The sequence below is a fragment of the Rhynchophorus ferrugineus genome, unplaced genomic scaffold, assembly GCF_030347505.1.
Source record: "Rhynchophorus ferrugineus isolate W39M unplaced genomic scaffold, kcgeb_rfMv2 rfM1, whole genome shotgun sequence".
Lineage (NCBI taxonomy): Eukaryota > Metazoa > Arthropoda > Insecta > Coleoptera > Curculionidae > Rhynchophorus > Rhynchophorus ferrugineus.
The window spans coordinates 77349373-77366896 of NW_027472580.1; the positions used below are offsets into that span (position 1 = coordinate 77349373).

Genomic DNA, 17524 nt, shown 5'->3' on the forward strand with positions numbered 1-17524 from the left:
TAGAACACTAACCGAATGTTTGGTAATAAATACGTTAATTTGTGCATCGAGTCTTAAAATGAATGTTACAAAGAATATTACCAATTATAAAATAGCTCCGTAGAATATTAACTCCTCGTTTGTTTGTGAGTTGTTAGTTCCCACGTATGACATAAGACATAACAGATAAGTAGAAAGTAATAGATTAACGAAAGCCATAGAGGACAAATTAAAGATGAGCTACCTGCTAGGGCGAGATTTCAGATTTACATAAAATCCATCAAAGAGATTAAAAAAGATACATCTACAGACAGCAAATAAAAATTCAGCTACTGTTTAAACGATCGGTGAGTGCAATAAATAAGTAAAGAATAATGCAAAATTTATTTAAAAAATTAAGTAAACTAATTTTTCTTTTAATCTGCCTGCTGTATATATTGTTTTTCAATGTATATGTTAGGTGAGAAATATGGATAGAAGATAAGGATTATGTCATTATATTATATTATTATTGTTATATATTATTATTATATATTATTATTATACATTATATTTATTATTATATTATTATACTATAAAAGCAGTTAAAATGAAACAAACTACGTAATTTTGCATAGATTGAATACATAGGAGATATATAATAATTTATAAATTATTAATAGTAATTTTGTCAGCATTATAAAGCATTGATAAATATTAAGGTGTTTAGCAATATGTAACAATATGACATGTTATTCCTGGAAGATTTTTTATCCTTTATTTTATAGATCCAAGTTTCCTAAAGTCAATTGATTATTTAATGATTTTAACCACATTCTTTTAGTATACATTTCTAAGATCTAATAAGTTGTGACCAATATATATTACTTTAATTAAAAATATATATCAAATATATTTCCGTAATTATGTTGGCAATATTGTCAAAAAAATTTTAGCACCATAAGATGTCAATTTAAATTATTCCATTTACCTTGTTATATGAGTAACATGATTAACATAACAATTTGTGGTTGAATTTAAGCTATTGAGCGATCACTAGTTTTCATAATATTTCTAAAAATTCTCATCATATATAAGAAATAATGCAAGAATTTGGGCAATGTCCTAAATAAAATCATTTGTAAGTACTTGAAAATCGATTATCAAAATTCGAACAGAATCAAACACAGACTCAGCGACGTAACCTTGAGATTTCGCACTGTACCCAGCTGGTCGACCGCCTTATAAAAGATGGAACACGGATATGAAGCTATACGAGTCAAGGACTACCACATAGCAGAATGGGATACACTTGGCGACGTTGCAATATCTTCGTTTTGTTCTTTCGCCATAAGCCCATCTGATAATGTTGATCCCTGGCGGGATAATATCATAAATTTAAATAAAATCACCAGCGAGGACAACGAAATTCAGATTTTTCGTGATAATCTTGATATTGGTCATGGTTGAAAGAAGAGTGAGTAGTTAATTTAAAACTACATTACCATTTATCAAAGGTCTTGAACAATTTTAGATGTACACCAAAATCAAATCAAACCAATTAATGTGCTTTAATATTGGAAATACCAATATATTTAGCTGATCTTTTAAACGAAGCATTTTTTCTCTGAAAGTAGCTTTTTCAGTATTCTCAATCTTCAAAAGTCTCTAATCTTACAAAAACCTAGTAACTAGAATGTCTAGTGAGCTTGCCGGGAAGAGTACAAGTTCCCATTTAAAGATTTTCCTGTTCAATATCATGATTTTGCAATAAATTTTTTTATTAATCTCTTAGAACTTCAACAATCTGTCCGTGGGTATTATCATATGATTTCCGTTATATAATATAACACTCCTGACTTGTAGAAGATCGCTTCAGTAAGTGATCTGCTGTACAACTTAAAATCTGAATGTTATTCTGGATAATAAATAATTTCAAAGTCTATCCTAAGATATTCTAGAGTTTATTAAATCTCACTCTATGTGTCTATTAATCAATTCGTATGGCAGTTTGCATTTGAGCATATGCACTTCACTCTCATCGCGCACATGTAACTGTTTGGCGAGTGCACTGGGATGCACTGGTAGTTTTTCAGGGTAATTCGCACAACATTTCGAATCACTCTCGATATGGGTTCTAAGGGGATATCGCGCTGAATCACTTTATTGTACACATAATACGGATCATCGACGATGGCTCGCAACACTTTATTCTGGAACCTCTGGAGGATAGCTATGTTAGATTTGCTAGTAGCACCCCACAGTTCAATACCGTAGGCTCAAATGGGCCTTAGTATTGTCTTATACAGCAAAACCTTGTTATCTATTGATGGTTTAGATTTACGCCCTATCAGCCAATACATTTAGTTTAGTTTAAGCCCAAGCTATTTGCGGTTTGTCACTATATGTTTTTTTCCCATGTCAAACGTCGATCAATATATATTCCCAGATATTCAACGTTATCTGCTTTGCAAAACAGTCACGATTGCTTTTTTTTCTTCAATTCAAAAGCAATACTTGCAGTCTGTAGCGCCTTCTTTCGATAATTTCTCGTTCGAATCAATTTTTACACTTTCCACACTCTATATTTACTTTCCTTGTTTGAAGATTAAATTTACCATTCTCAAATTTTACAAAAGTCTGACGGCAGCTCGTCTCCCTTAAGCTTCTCAAAAAGAATAAGTTTCATGGAATTCTCAATATTTAACTTCGGGCTATAAACAGTTTTAACATAATTTAATGTTGTGTTAATGATGTTTTATTTTATTCAATGATGGGAAGTTATTTCTTTATATTATATATAATGAGTATATATAATAGTTAATATGATGGATAAATTATCAAAATAACGTTTTCAACCATATTTTTCAAAGCAAATTTTGCCAAACACATTTCACAACCAATCATTGATATATGTGCCATTTTGTTCAATGACTTTTCGCCGGTTTTCTGGTATAACCATAATTCAGTGATACCTATGATGAATATACTTTACAGTGGAACCAAATACCTTCCACCTTTCTTGGTGCTAAAGCAGGTTTTGCAACTGGTTGTGAAGCCAAGCAACGACCATAAAACTTGGACATTTGATGATTAAAATCACTGGCCGAACCGACATACTCAATGAAAAACTTCATTTTACTATAACTAGCATATTGCTGAAAAATACTGTCTTATTCCAATGTGATAATGCGTCCATAAACAATGAAAAGTTTCAGTTTTGGTTTGAAAAACAAAAATGGTCGACGAAGCTACACACAAATGAGTACTACCTTTGTGATCTATAATGTTCTATAAACTTTTAAGCCCTATATGGTATTGCTTCATTGAATAGCTATTACTATACGATAGGAGATTTTAAGTCCATCTGTTACCAACCTTACCTTATTCTCTTTTATCATTACACGTATATTATTTTAAATTATATGTTATATGCTTCTACGAATGCTAGTGTACATGCAGTCTATACAGTTCCTTATAATTTACGTGCGATTTTGTTATGTTAAGTGTAATATACTACAAATTAAAAATTTCACTTTTTAATCAGTGATCTAAGTAATAAGCCTAATCAATGATTTAAGTATAATAATATATTGTAATCTAGTTGTTATATGATTTTGGCGTTTCAGTATATCATTTCTGAAAATTTTCTAATCCAGCAGCAATCTGGTATTATTACGACTTTTATTATTAATTATCTAATATATCATTCTCAACTTTCGACTTTTTTGATCTTCAGCAACACATTTTTTTTACGAATCATTCAGGAATCTTATTAAAAATTACCAAAAGGCAAACTGGAAACCAGATCATTAAGCATCGATAGAAAGTTATGATTATCGGAAGTAGCAATATGTGGTCAATACGTTAGATATATTTGGTGTGACTTTCTATTTAACCAGGTCTTTTATATGAATCAAATACTTTCAGCAAAATAGTTATTTGGTAAAAAACTAGCGACAGTGCTTTGAAACGAATATTAATATAGTTAGTATATAGCTAAAATATAGTCTTTACCATATTTCATAAGTTATATACCGTAATTACTTCAATATATCAACAGTGGATATCTCGAGTTTACCAGCGTGATCAAAGGATAGTAACTTCAACTAGAGGTTTTGAAATAAAATGCAAGTAAATTATTCATTTTGTCCATTTTCCTCTAGTTACAATATATTTATATCAACGTTTTCTGCAATCACCAAACTATTGTTTAACTGAACACAACTGAATTAGGTGGTAGCTGATTGATGAATCATTGGCTTATAATTTCGGCCTCTTAAGATAAATAGTTTCATTATTAATAAATCTTCAGCTTCTTAGTCAGAATGCTTTTTTTTAATAATTTATTTAGTAAAACCTGGTAATTCAGCTAACAATTAACTCTAATCTGGCTTAAGCTACTAACAAGCAACTACATCTAATATATTTTCCACCGACTCACCGGTTTTTTCTCAAACGGAACTTCTAATGACATTATCCACCTCTAGGAATCTGGACGCTTCTGTACTGACATGGTTCAGGAGTTTTCTTTGATGAAAATCGGAAAATCTTCTGGTAGTGTCCTTAAGCATATCAATGTTTAGCTCGCGATGGATATTACAAACGCGTACATATCAAAGCGAAGTCACAATATACTTGGACACTGTATTTTGGAACCTCTGAATTACTTGGATATTGGAGTCACTGCTGGAGCCTCAAAGAATTCCATAGCCCCGCACTGGTCTCAGTGTCTGCTGACATAAAATAAACTTGTTTTAGGTTACTAGCTGGCAGTTTCGCCCAACAAGACAATACATATTCCAGAGTTCATGCCGCTCCTTTTTATATATGCTCCTTCCACTTGAGCCTGACATCCACGCCCATGCCAAGATATTTTGCCATGTTGGCATATGAAACTTGGATTCTCTTATTTGTGAATTCAATGTGTCTAGATAGCAACTTTATCAAAAGAATGTTGAAGCTTCCGGATTGAGCTCTCTATAGTCTCTGCTACTACTAATATTTAAGTATCATCAGCAGAAGTAGCTATTGTGTTATATAATGTTGTGGGGAGATCAATTCTAATATCATCTTTCGTGGCCCGAGAATTGATTTGATTGATTAAGACATTTCACAAACAATTTCTCAAATTGATAAATAAAAATAGATAAAAAACTATAAAGAAATTAGGCGGTACGATTCAACTTCACTTCGATTTTTACCTGGATTTGGTACCATTACAACCTCAAGAGTTTTCTATGTATTTGAACGAATACAAGCATCAAACAGGTTAATTAATTTAATCAAAAGCTTTCCTTTTAAGAGTATATCCCGTAACAAGGTCAATTATTTTTTTATTGCTTAAAATAAAAATTCAGTTATACACAGCGAGATCCAAGGTTCACCTAACTCATCTATGTTACGGATTGTTTAACTTAATTTAAACCCAAAATGAATTCAATTATGATGGGAAATATTTTACATATCCCGACTCGGACATAACCGACTACCGTTAAGATTCCGCATTTTTCCTCGGCAGTTTCTCTTTTCCTGTAATGTTATTCAAATTTCCAACTCGTTATTTAGCTGATTTATCTGGTTTACTAGCCAGCTCATTAATATAAATCATGTTATCGGCGGTTTTAAAAGTACACCGAAGTTATATATTCAAATGACCCGATGGTTAAAGTCGCATTTCCTATTCAAATTAAGAAGTAGCGAGCAGTGACATCTATTGCGTGTGTTGTCATTTGAAAACTAACGATCGAACTGAATATTATTTCAGTTTTTCGTGTGGTATTTCGAGATCGTCATTAAAACAAAACAGGCTGTACTTTACTTGTCAAAACTTCGTAATAATAAATAATCGGTATAAATATAATTCAGAAATAATATAAATTATTTTACATCTAAAATAAATGTTTGACATTGTTTGTATTATACAAAACCCAACTAAAATAAAACGGACTGGGTACTGTTGTAAAAATTGTTAATATCGTCCTTAATTTTTTTAGTATTATAGTTAGCTGGAGGAAAGGTATACATTGTAGTAAAGTATACATTTGACTACGCATAAGTACATTCAGTTTTGGTTTTAATATAATGGTCTTGAAATAGGACTGAATCTATGCCAACGTATTTAGTCAAAAAGGTAGCTTAATATGAACAAGTCGACAAAAAAAATTCTAATAGATGTTTAACTTTGCGACGTAATCTTCGTGTGCTGATCCGCAAAATAACTTCCTTAATGTTTCTTGGCAATTCGCATAAATATGTGAGACACTAAAATAATTTCTTTTTCCCTTGTGATAACAATATCTCTGGAATGGTCAAAAGTAGGCTGATACCATTGAAAAGCAACATGCACAAAATTTTAAAATGGCCGCACGTCTGCCAACCACGATCATATTTTATTTACGTAGAACCAATTCAATTTCAGTTTCCTGTAGGTTACTTTGTGGTGCTCTGAATGACTTACAGGAATGAAGGCATAAAAACCGCCGTCCAGTAATAGTCCAATAACCCAATTCTTGACGCTCTTAATTTTTTTCGAAATTATATTCGTTTTTAGCACACCAAAATACATAAAAACTGGTTGAAACTACTCAAGCACCTTTTTTGCTACAAATATAAGGTACTTATTTTAATCTAACATTAATTTATACTAACAAATATCAATAAATGTCATAACGGGAAACAACAGCTGAAAATATATTTTTCAAGAATAGAATAGAGTTGTGCAATTAACATCATACAATATCAAAAATAGAGATCCAATCGAATCTTTCGCTAGACCTATTTTCAGAATACCCTTATTATTTGCTCAATTTGTCCTTCTTTGTTGTTCTTTTAGTTCAATAATTTTCCCCGTTTGGTGTTCGATCGTTTTTCTTTTTGTTCATATTCTTACCTCCGTGCCAGATCTTTAATTATGTAAAGAGTATAAAACTCTATACTTTGTATTTTAGAACTTTTGTTTTTCTTTGTAAAGCCATTCTCCTGGCTTTTAACATGCGAATTTTTTATTTTCAACACAAATTTAAATATATATACTAACTTTTAGCAATAATTATTAAAATAAATTGAAAAAAATACTTAAAAACTAAGTATTTAGCGCGAGGGATTTTCCGTCAAGCGCACGCTGTGTCTACCTTCCCTTGCACCCTCAGCGATATTCCTTATAGTTTTGTTAACATGAGAAACTCATAATTATACCCTAGCACAACCATGCCCTACCCGAAATGTTTCAGTATAATATAATTTAACACTTATGATTATATTCATCATTATTTACTTGATCGTTCTCTCTATCGTCAGTTTTCCTATCAACATCTTTCAATTTATCTTCTAATCTTCAAAAGGCTTTTGGTTTATTAGTGGAAACTTAACTCATGGGAATGGGAGTACCACCACACTGTAGTCTCTTGGCTAAGTTTTCCTTCAACCAAATTCACACAATACACCAAAGCATGTCCTCTTACGAACAATTGCAAATTATCTAACAGATTATGTTTAAGAGTAACAGAATATATATAAATATATATATATATAATAATATAATAATATAATAAATATAAACCAACTAATAAAAAATGATTTTGGTATTAACTGAAACCAGCTCTTTACATGATAAAGTACGGATTCTTTTTGATTCTATATCATGTTTAGAAAGTTGCGTTTTATAATTATGTTTAAGAGTAACAGAATATATATAAATATATATATATATAATATAATAATATAATAAATATAAACCAACTAATAAAAAATGATTTTGGTATTAACTGAAACCAGCTCTTTACATGATAAAGTACGGATTCTTTTTGATTCTATATCATGTTTAGAAAGTTGCGTTTTTACTTTCTAAAATACTTACATCCTAATATGTAATAATATAATATAGACTTACTAAATTGATTCTTATCAAAATCTATATTATTGTTCAAGTTATTGAATTAATTAGCAATTTAACCATTACCTTACCTTGCGAACTGCGTCATTGAAAAGTTATTAGACAAGCAACAAAAATAATTAAAAAATACCTAATCTACATAGACAAGTAAGACAGGTTGATGGCGATGAATAAATACATTTTTAATTTATGAAATATAGTAACAGTAATATATACACATAATATATAGGACGAATTAAATTAACATAAGAATTAATCAACCAAAATAAAGTCAGAAATTTAAATATAATTATTTCTAATATTATTCGTATAAGTTGAGTTAGTCACTATAAAAAATATTGGGCAAGAACATTGAAATACTGCTTCTACTGCCATCAAAACATAAAATGCCTAATAAAACGTAATAATTACGAATTAATAATAGAAAATATGATTTGAGAGTTATGCCCTTAACTGTTTAAAACTGTTAAATTCAAAAGACCAGAACTATGATTTCGTAACCCTCCAGATCATTGGTTATATGCATTTTTTATACAAAAAAAAGATTTCGAAACCGCCATATTACTCTGATTTAGCTCCGTCGGCTTTCTGGCTACTCTGGTAATTAAAATAATTCCATTAATAATTTATTTAAAGAGAAACTAATTTAGAAAAATAAAAAATCCTTTTTTATTTCAAATCTCTTATAGTAATATTATACTCAGCGTATAATAAGTATACGCTTTTTATAAATTCATGAACGTGCTTAACACAATAATTAGGGAACTATAATTACTAATTTAACATTGGTGGAAAACAAATTATTTATAGAATCGATACGTAAATAAGCAAACTCTATAGAATCTCGTATAGGTTCTCATTATATTTGACTGTAAAACATCACAAAACATTTTGCTGAAATTATTGTCCACTACTGGTCACTACTTTTTAAAATATTGTATTTGTAAGAGAATATTTAATAGTCTATTAGTCTAGAATTTTCATAAAAAAATTCACAAAAATAATATGTAAAATGTTATTTAATACAAACAAATAATAATTATATGGGGCAATGATAGATATAGCTGACTCTATACTACTTGAAACCAAATCACTTATCAAATATTGCAAATAACTAACAAGTGGTAAGCTAAAGACTAAATGAATACTTACTCATCTATCTTTATAATTAACTTACATTACTACTCATTCGAAAATTAATTATTTAAACAGTAGTATAATAATAAGTAACATCAAGAATTAGCAATATATAATAGATGAAACTCTGTGTGACCAACTACGATATGGCACCAAACAAATAAATAAATTTATATATAGAAAATAAATAAACAAATAAGGAGATTTGCCATATAAAATAAGAGGTAAGCCATTAGAAAATAAACGTGCTTCATTTCACACCACCATCCACTAATAATATACGTTCATAAATAACACCGCCATCTTGACAAACATATTTATCAAAGAAGCAACAATAAATCTAGATTTGCGACAAAACCGAGCTTTTTTCCTTTATTTCTTGTGTTATTCGCCACTTAATTAAATTTTCATTGAGACGAAAAAATGACTTCTACGTATAGGTCTTTCGGTGTTAAAACACGTTTTGCCACATTATTCATTGCATCACGGACAATTAACGGGAAAGCCACCGATGAGCGAGATGGACAAAAGGACCGGCTACGCAGTATCTTAAATGTTGTTTATGAATATGTTTTTTCGAATAGAGAAGTTCGTCGTATGGCCGATTATGTAAATCGTTTGAGGAATTTGTAGAGTATCAAAAATGTAAGCAAATAGTTAAGTTATTCACACTTAACAAAATTATCAAAAAAAAACAGCTTTAAACTCACCTTATTGAATGTACGAGACCATTAGAAAGGCGCCAATCAAAAGTGCTCTGACTTTTTGAAAAAAACTTTTCAAATATTTGAAGTGGATCATTAAACACTCCACTCGTCCCGGCCTTTAATTTTCTTCTTTTTTAATTCTCTACTATTCCTACATCGAAGAAATCATGTTTCACTTCAACCAACCATCGATTGTGATATCCTCTTTTTGCATTTTCTGTTAACATGCACCCTGTTGTTATATTTACAATTTTTGATCCACTTCTAAATACATCCTGTAACGATTTTGATATTATCAGGCTTATGATTTAACCTGTGAATACTAGCTTCACCGTTTTAAAAATGGTGATTTTGACACCGAAGACTAAAAGCATTCAAAATAAAATTCAAGAGGAGGATTTCATGAAATTACTCAATGGTGTCACTTTTGACTACTATTGATGCGTTTGTGTCGAAAACTGTGCGAAAAAGTACCGTAATACAAGACACAGCATTGTTATTCTTCGGCTTGACAATACCCGACCACATATTGCAAAACCGGTGAAAACATTCTTGAGAACATGGGAAGTGCTACTTCTCCTGCAGTATTATACGAACCTTGCTCCTTCTGATGAGCCAATATATGAGTCGTGTTCTATCTAAGCAGCTCTTGACTTCATTTCCTAAAAGATTCGAAAAGAGGCTATCGATATACAATACATTGAATAAAATACACTGTACCAATTTATCACAATTATGTTTCAAACTATAAAACCGTTTGTTCTAGAAATCTACAGTTTGTTCTATGGTAAACTTTGAGGGTTTCATTAGTAATTTTTTTTAATCAAATACTCTATAACTCATGACATATTCCAGTTTATTTGGGCTACAGTAGCTCTAGAAGACACAAGAGTGACTAACATTATTTCTTAAATAACATGGAGATGTATCGATATAGATATGTGTCTCAATAGAAACTTGAAAATTGACTTAATGGAAAAATCTTAATTTTCTGCAAATACTGCAACAAAATATCCAGAAATTGATCTCGTGCAAAGTATAGTCACAGCGTTTGTGATTTGGGAGGAAACAGCGTACCACCATTGAATGAATGTGAAAAGAGAGAAATCAAGACAGGTGTTCAACTAAAATTGAAACTTTTAAATATCACTTAAAGTCATTGTAAAACTTACCTTATTAAAAAAGTATACATTATATTTGCTCTAATTATATCGCTTATTACTAGCAACTTGACATTAACCATGTCTGATCCGAAATTACTTGAAATTAAAATATAAGTTCGGCGGATATCCTGTGAAATTTATAACCGCGCTGATATGAGATCTTATCAAGACTTTGTATATAAAATTACGTTACCTTGCTTTCTCGAGCTTTATATGTACTTTTTATTTTGGTTCTTACTCGACCCTATTTTATATTTTAATAATATTATAATTTTGAACGCAGTAAACAGCCGGCAGGCCACAAGAAACGTTGATAAAAATAAGAGTATAAAATCTGACGCGGAATATTATTTCAGTTATGCTAGTGTTCATTTTTAATAATGCGAGATATATATTTCAAGATAATGTTAACTTTGATCCATTGCCTATCAGCAGACGTAATGAATTCTGCCTTTTGGGATTTTAAAAAAAGTCAAGAGGAAGTGCGGACTAAACGCCATATATCTAGCTGTAGTTAGTATACATTACATGTATTCATTATTTTAATAATTTCTATAACAAAATTTCGAAAAAAGTCTCTTACATTCTCTCTATTCTTATATAAAATATACAATTTCAAAATAAATTAAATCAAAATAAAGAATTATAATCTTAAATAACTAAGTTTTTTAAAATAACCAACAAAATAATAACTAATAAATTAATTTGGGGTGAGATCTTCATAAAATTCTACTAGTCTACATAAAATTCTAGTATTTTATTTTATAATTAATATGGACATTTGATAATATTCAAATATTATAATTTTTAAAGGCTTTCAATTAATCTTTATATTTTTATTCTTTGAATTTTATATAACAAGAAAAACAATGCCACCGCAGAACTTAACAAGAACACTTGTTTTTAACTTCTAAAATTAATTGTGGTAAAACAATAGTAAAATTATCCTTAAATATTCTTTTTTTAGCTTGAAATCGCACATATTTAACGTTATAATAGAATGGTATAAACACAAGCATTGCTATATTAGCTTTTGTATAGTAAATATAAGTCGTAGTAGCGCTAGTAAACCAGTGAAAAACTAGATTACTGAATCTTCAATACTTATCACGAATTCAATTCTATTTAATAAAATATTTATCTGCATATTAGCTTCATATTTCTGTTTTTTAAAAAGCTTTCATTAATTTATTTATACTTTTATATTCATACAGACTGTGTAAACTAGACTGTTTTAGTAGAGATAGTTTGTTTATAATAAATAAAGTTATTCATTTTAATATTTGATATTATTCCATGCTCTAAAAGAACTTTCTTATTTTTATGTGTATATGTTATGTTCACTAAATATAAATTAAAATGCTTAACATGTCTCAGCCAAAACATATTTTGATAATACCAGCAGTATTAGGGGCCTTTTAGTTGATAAAGTACTCTGTTCAGGTTTTGTTAAGCGACGAATAATGAATAAAATGTTTGATAATGTTGAAATAAATCATTTCGAAAAAAATCGAAAAACAAATAAATCAAAACCGTCCACGTGAAATATTTTTGTGCTGTTGTTGTTTAGTCTGAGTCTGCCAACACTATTATGTCACACTCCCCGCTGGAACACAATAAACGTTGATTCCGATTTCGCGAAACAGTAAAAGATTTCGGTTCCCACCACTACAAATACTTTTCGTTGACAATTCACACCTAATTGCATGGTTATCGTGGCAGGTACCGAATTCTTACCGGCGCTCGGCACTCGTCATGATCATCATCATCACCATTATCGTGGTAACAGAAAAAAAGAAGCCTCCAGCGACCTCTTAAATTAGTGTAACACCCCCGAAAAGAGATGCCGGTCAACGATTCCGTTGAGTTACGAGCTCGGCGACGTTGATTGGCCCCCCACCATCGGCGCGCGTCCTACCCTCACCCCGCCCCCTCCGCGGTTTATTTTCGGTCCTACCGAGCCGGCACTCGATGTGCTTATCCCTCGTATAGCCCCCTTTACTTATACGGTCCCCACCACGCCCCGGACTGGTCGTTTCTGAGCTTGCGGCGCGGCAAAATCTCAACCATGTAAATTAGTGGATGTCCGATTCACAAACAATAAACACGCAAATTACTGCTTCATTGCTTTTACTGTTTGCTTCACTCCCATTGTGTGTACCGTCTCCATTATTATCATTGTTGTTATTATCGCATTTGGACGACGCGGTTTTTTTAAATTCTATCGAGTACCGTCCGAAGCAAACCGTGTTTTCTTCGGACGTTAGTGCGCTATTTTCTCTTCACTCAGTTATTTTATTTTTCGCAGTGCGACGACAGGAGAAAGATTTTTATTTGGTTCTGTTTTTATGTTGTGTTTTTTTCTTACTGGTTCTGTGACAGTGTCGGCGAGAAAGGATTGTAAGTACACGATGTTTCTTAATCATAATCATTTAGAGTTAAATCCTTTTAACCACATCCTGATTGAGCGTGTGGTGCGAAATTTTAAAAGTTTGGAAAAGTTTCATCGTGAAGTTTTGAATGAATTCGGAAAAGGCGCCATCTAGGGGCCTAAAGTAACACCAGCGACGTAAGATTAAAACAAACAATACTAAACATTAAATTCGGATATATTTACTGTATCTGTAAGTTTTTTCATAAATTGAATTATCTTAAAAGTCACTAGGATATTAATAAATATAATAGGATATAATAAAACTTAAGTTAAATTATATTAGAAATAATTAAATTTATGTAAATGTGAAAATTAAAGTGAAACTAATTAATTTCAATAATTTAATTAATCAAAAGCAAATAATATGTAGTGCAAGGACGTCAGGGGTCATTATATTTCAATATAACAATAATAATGCAATTCTACTGCAAAGCAGTGATATTTAACATATAAGTAGACCCAAAGCATAATTAGGTGTACCAAAAATAGTAAAACTAAAAGATGTTGATCATTGATTGAAATATTTATACTTTAGGTGATATATTTTTTTTAATTGTAACTACCAATATAGTTTAAAAATGCTCCAAATATAGAGAGCGATATGGTTAAAACTAATTCCATTTATTAAAATGTGGTAAATAACTAACATCAAAAATCTGTTGCCAATATCACTGATTGTTTTAGTATTTGTTCATTCTAACTAAAAATATGTTTAAAGAGAAATAAGAACTCGAAAACTGTCAATTTCAAATGCTCTAATTCTGTTTTAAATAAAACTTTTTCCTTACTTATACTGTATATATAGCTATATATATTAAGAAGAACTAAATAATATAAACATTAAAAGTGTTAAAGCAAATAAATCCAACAATATAAAAAACTAAAACTGAAAAGACTACTTTTTATTATAGCTTAACAAAATATATTACGGAGAAATACACCATATATACCAAGAAATCACATTAAAATGCTAGTTGAAAGTTATTGCATTCACAATTATATTATGTTGCGCCCACATTTTTTTATATATTAAAATATCTATGCCTATCAGTCTAAATTAATCTATTCTAAATGAGTCTAGGAATATGTTTATATAAACCATTTTGAGTGTACGAATATATGAACCAAATTTAAGCACAACTTGAAAAATTTTATAAAAATTAGTAAATAAATCGATTTTTATAGTATTAACCCGAAAAATGTCAATTTCAAATGCTTTAATTCTGTTTTAAATAAAACTTTTTCCTTACTTATACTGTATATATAACTATATATATTAAGAAGAACTAAATAATATATACATTAAAAGTGTTAAAGCAAATAAATCCAACAATATAAAAAACTAAAACTTAAAAAACTACTTTTTATTATAGTTTAACAAAATATATTACTGAGAAATACACCATATATACCAAGAAATCACATTAAAATGCTAGTTGAAAGTTATTGCATTCACAATTATATTATGTTGCGCCCACATTTTTTTATATATTAAAATATCTGTGCCTATCAGTCTAAATTAATCTATTCTAAATGAGTCTAGGAATATGTTTATATAAACCATTTTAAGTGTACGAATATATGAACTAACTTTAAGCACAACTTGAAAAATTTTATAAAAATTAGTAAATAAATCGTGTTTCAAAAAGGTAGGAACATGTCTTCACTATTCTCCAAATAAATTAAATTCCTTACTTTTTCTTAGGAAGTATAGAAAACTTAAAATACAGTTAGTATTATCTCCTCAAATACTATATAAACAACATCCAGAGAAGTCTTAATATAAATCTAGTGAGACAACATACTCTAAACAACGCTTTTAAATGCATATAATGCTGTCTTTAACAATCTAGTAAATTCTCCTTATAAAAGGATTATATTTAAATTAATTTTATATGGGGTATGCAGAAATGTATACCCAATCGTATTTATTTATGCGTTTATTAAATCAATAATATTACATAACGTATTGACATTGTAATTAATCAAGTCACTGAGATTGAGAAAAAATTGTTAAGGCAAAAATATTAGCAATTACATTATTTAACGCCTTGTTCTAACTATTGAAAACACTTAACTCAGTTTTAAAATACTTGTTAGGATATAATCCATTTCCATTCATTCATTGGTCATATAAAAGATTTAATAATTTTAGTATAAAGTAATTTTGTTTTGCTTATGTTTAGCAATTAACAGAACTAAGACAAAATAATATTTCATTATAGTTATATCGCAAAAGGAAACAAATATAAAATGTTTAAAAATAAATATTGATGATTACTAAAATAGTTAGTTGTAGTATCTAATAGTTTTACACTATGAATTGACAATTTGATTTGTGATTCATAATTTAGTCTTTCATACTATTAAATTGAGAAATAATAAACTATTTTTGAGTTTTATTAAAATAATATAATTTTAAGGAAATATTTAATAAAGGAATAATGCCATTTTGATTTGAATATTAGATATAACCAAAAATTTATGGAAAAATCTGAAACTTATTTTAAACTAATAATAAATATCCTTAATTATATTTAATTAATTATTAATCAGTTCAGATTTGTTGATATTAATTACTAAACTAATACTTAATTTAAAAGGGAATAACTCAAAAACCATCGAGAAAGTTTCAACATATAGCTTTTATATATTTTCTAATTTTAGCTCAAATAGTTAACTAGTAATCAAATATTTGTTTTCTATTATTTAAGTAGTTTTATTTCCTAACATAGTTACAACCACATTTCAGATCTATAAACCAATTTGTGAAGCAAGACAGAGATAATTATTAAAGAATATATTTTTTTAATAAAGAGCATTTATAAAAAATAATGAATAGAAGACAATAAAATACCAAAACTGTTCATAATCAAAAATATAATCAAAATTGAATTCGTTCCAAATTCAATAAAATTGATCTATTAATAGAATATGTTTTTTTATTATAACACTTCTTCATATAATGATTTAAAAACAATTTTCTGAACTTTGGGTACACTTAACAACATTGTTCGTAATATGAACAACATCTGAAAAGAAAAAGAGAACTATAGATACGTGTAAACTACCATTAAATATAACAGAGAGAAATGACATTTAAATATTAAAATAATTCGCTACTATATAAACTAAATCATCATTATAGTTGTTCTTTTAGCCAATAATTTATACAATTTTTACTGTCTACGAAGGCCCGAATAATACCATGCTCGAAGTGTTGAAAAAGTTAAAATAGAAGCAAACATATAACTTAAAAAACGAGAATTTTATTGTGTTTTTACAGCTACGCTAGTATGAAAACGGTCAACGAAGAAGTGGATGACATTCATTTTCCACGAAGGCTGAAAACTGAACAGTGTTCCGTCTCTTAAAAAGCAGCCTTTTCATATTCCAAACATGTTCTTTTTTACATTTACCACAAAATTAGCGTGCGCCATAAACTCCAGTGGTGCCGACAAGCTCCATAATGCACTTTGACGGGATAATTCACGTCCCGTAACTTTGCAACTTCCTCGAAAAAAAAAACGGTCTCCATCTCTCTCCCACCCTTGTCCACCGTCTCTTTCGCTCTTTCCGTCTCTCTCCCTGCGGCTTCGTGACCAAACGCCCCTCGGTCGCGGAACTTTTAAAAATTTCCCGTGGAAAGAAAACTTTCGGCGTAATACAGTCACTCACATATTTGAGAGTCTCTAAATCATGCTAATTTGTTTATCCTCCTTTATCTAAAGTTCGTCGCTGTCGCCGTGGTCCGTATCCCGGGGACTGTGGGGCCTTGGGAGAAACAGCCGCCTCGCTTAAGAGCCTCGAACGTCTGGAAATGGCCATTAGAGAACGGTATTCAGGAAGTTTTTTTTTATTCTGCCGAAGTGTTTTTTCCTTGTCCTATATTATACGCCTTGAAAAATGAATGAACATGTAACATAAATTCGCTTTCATACATCTTAAGTACTTAAAACTCCGAGGAGATAAATTATTGTTAAAAAAATATTTTTGTCTTTTATTTTGAAACTTAATGACGCACAGGTTAATTATGGATTTTGCCCTACCCACTGTGAATATATATGAAATTCATTATATATATATATATATATATATATATATATATATATATATATATATATATTTAAAAAAAAATAAATTATTGTTAAAAAAATATTTTTGTCTTTTATTTTGAAACTTAATGACGCACAGGTTAATTATGGATTTTGCCCTACCCACTAAGAATATA

At 29.6% G+C, this 17524-nt stretch overlaps 1 protein-coding gene across 4 annotated transcripts in view; it reads left to right on the forward strand.

Moving 5' to 3' along the window:
- The first annotated feature begins 12935 nt into the window (after positions 1 to 12935).
- The window catches only part of Ptl (prothoraxless), a 295597-nt gene continuing 291008 nt past the window's right edge, over positions 12936 to 17524 (forward strand). For 2 of the 4 annotated variants that reach the window (XM_076410274.1, XM_076410264.1), the window contains exon 1: positions 12937 to 13259. The gene's annotated coding sequence lies outside the window, so the exon portion shown is untranslated. Of the gene's footprint in view, positions 13260 to 17524 lie in introns of all 4 variants that reach the window. The other 2 variants (XM_076410284.1, XM_076410302.1) reach the window with 2 other exon arrangements.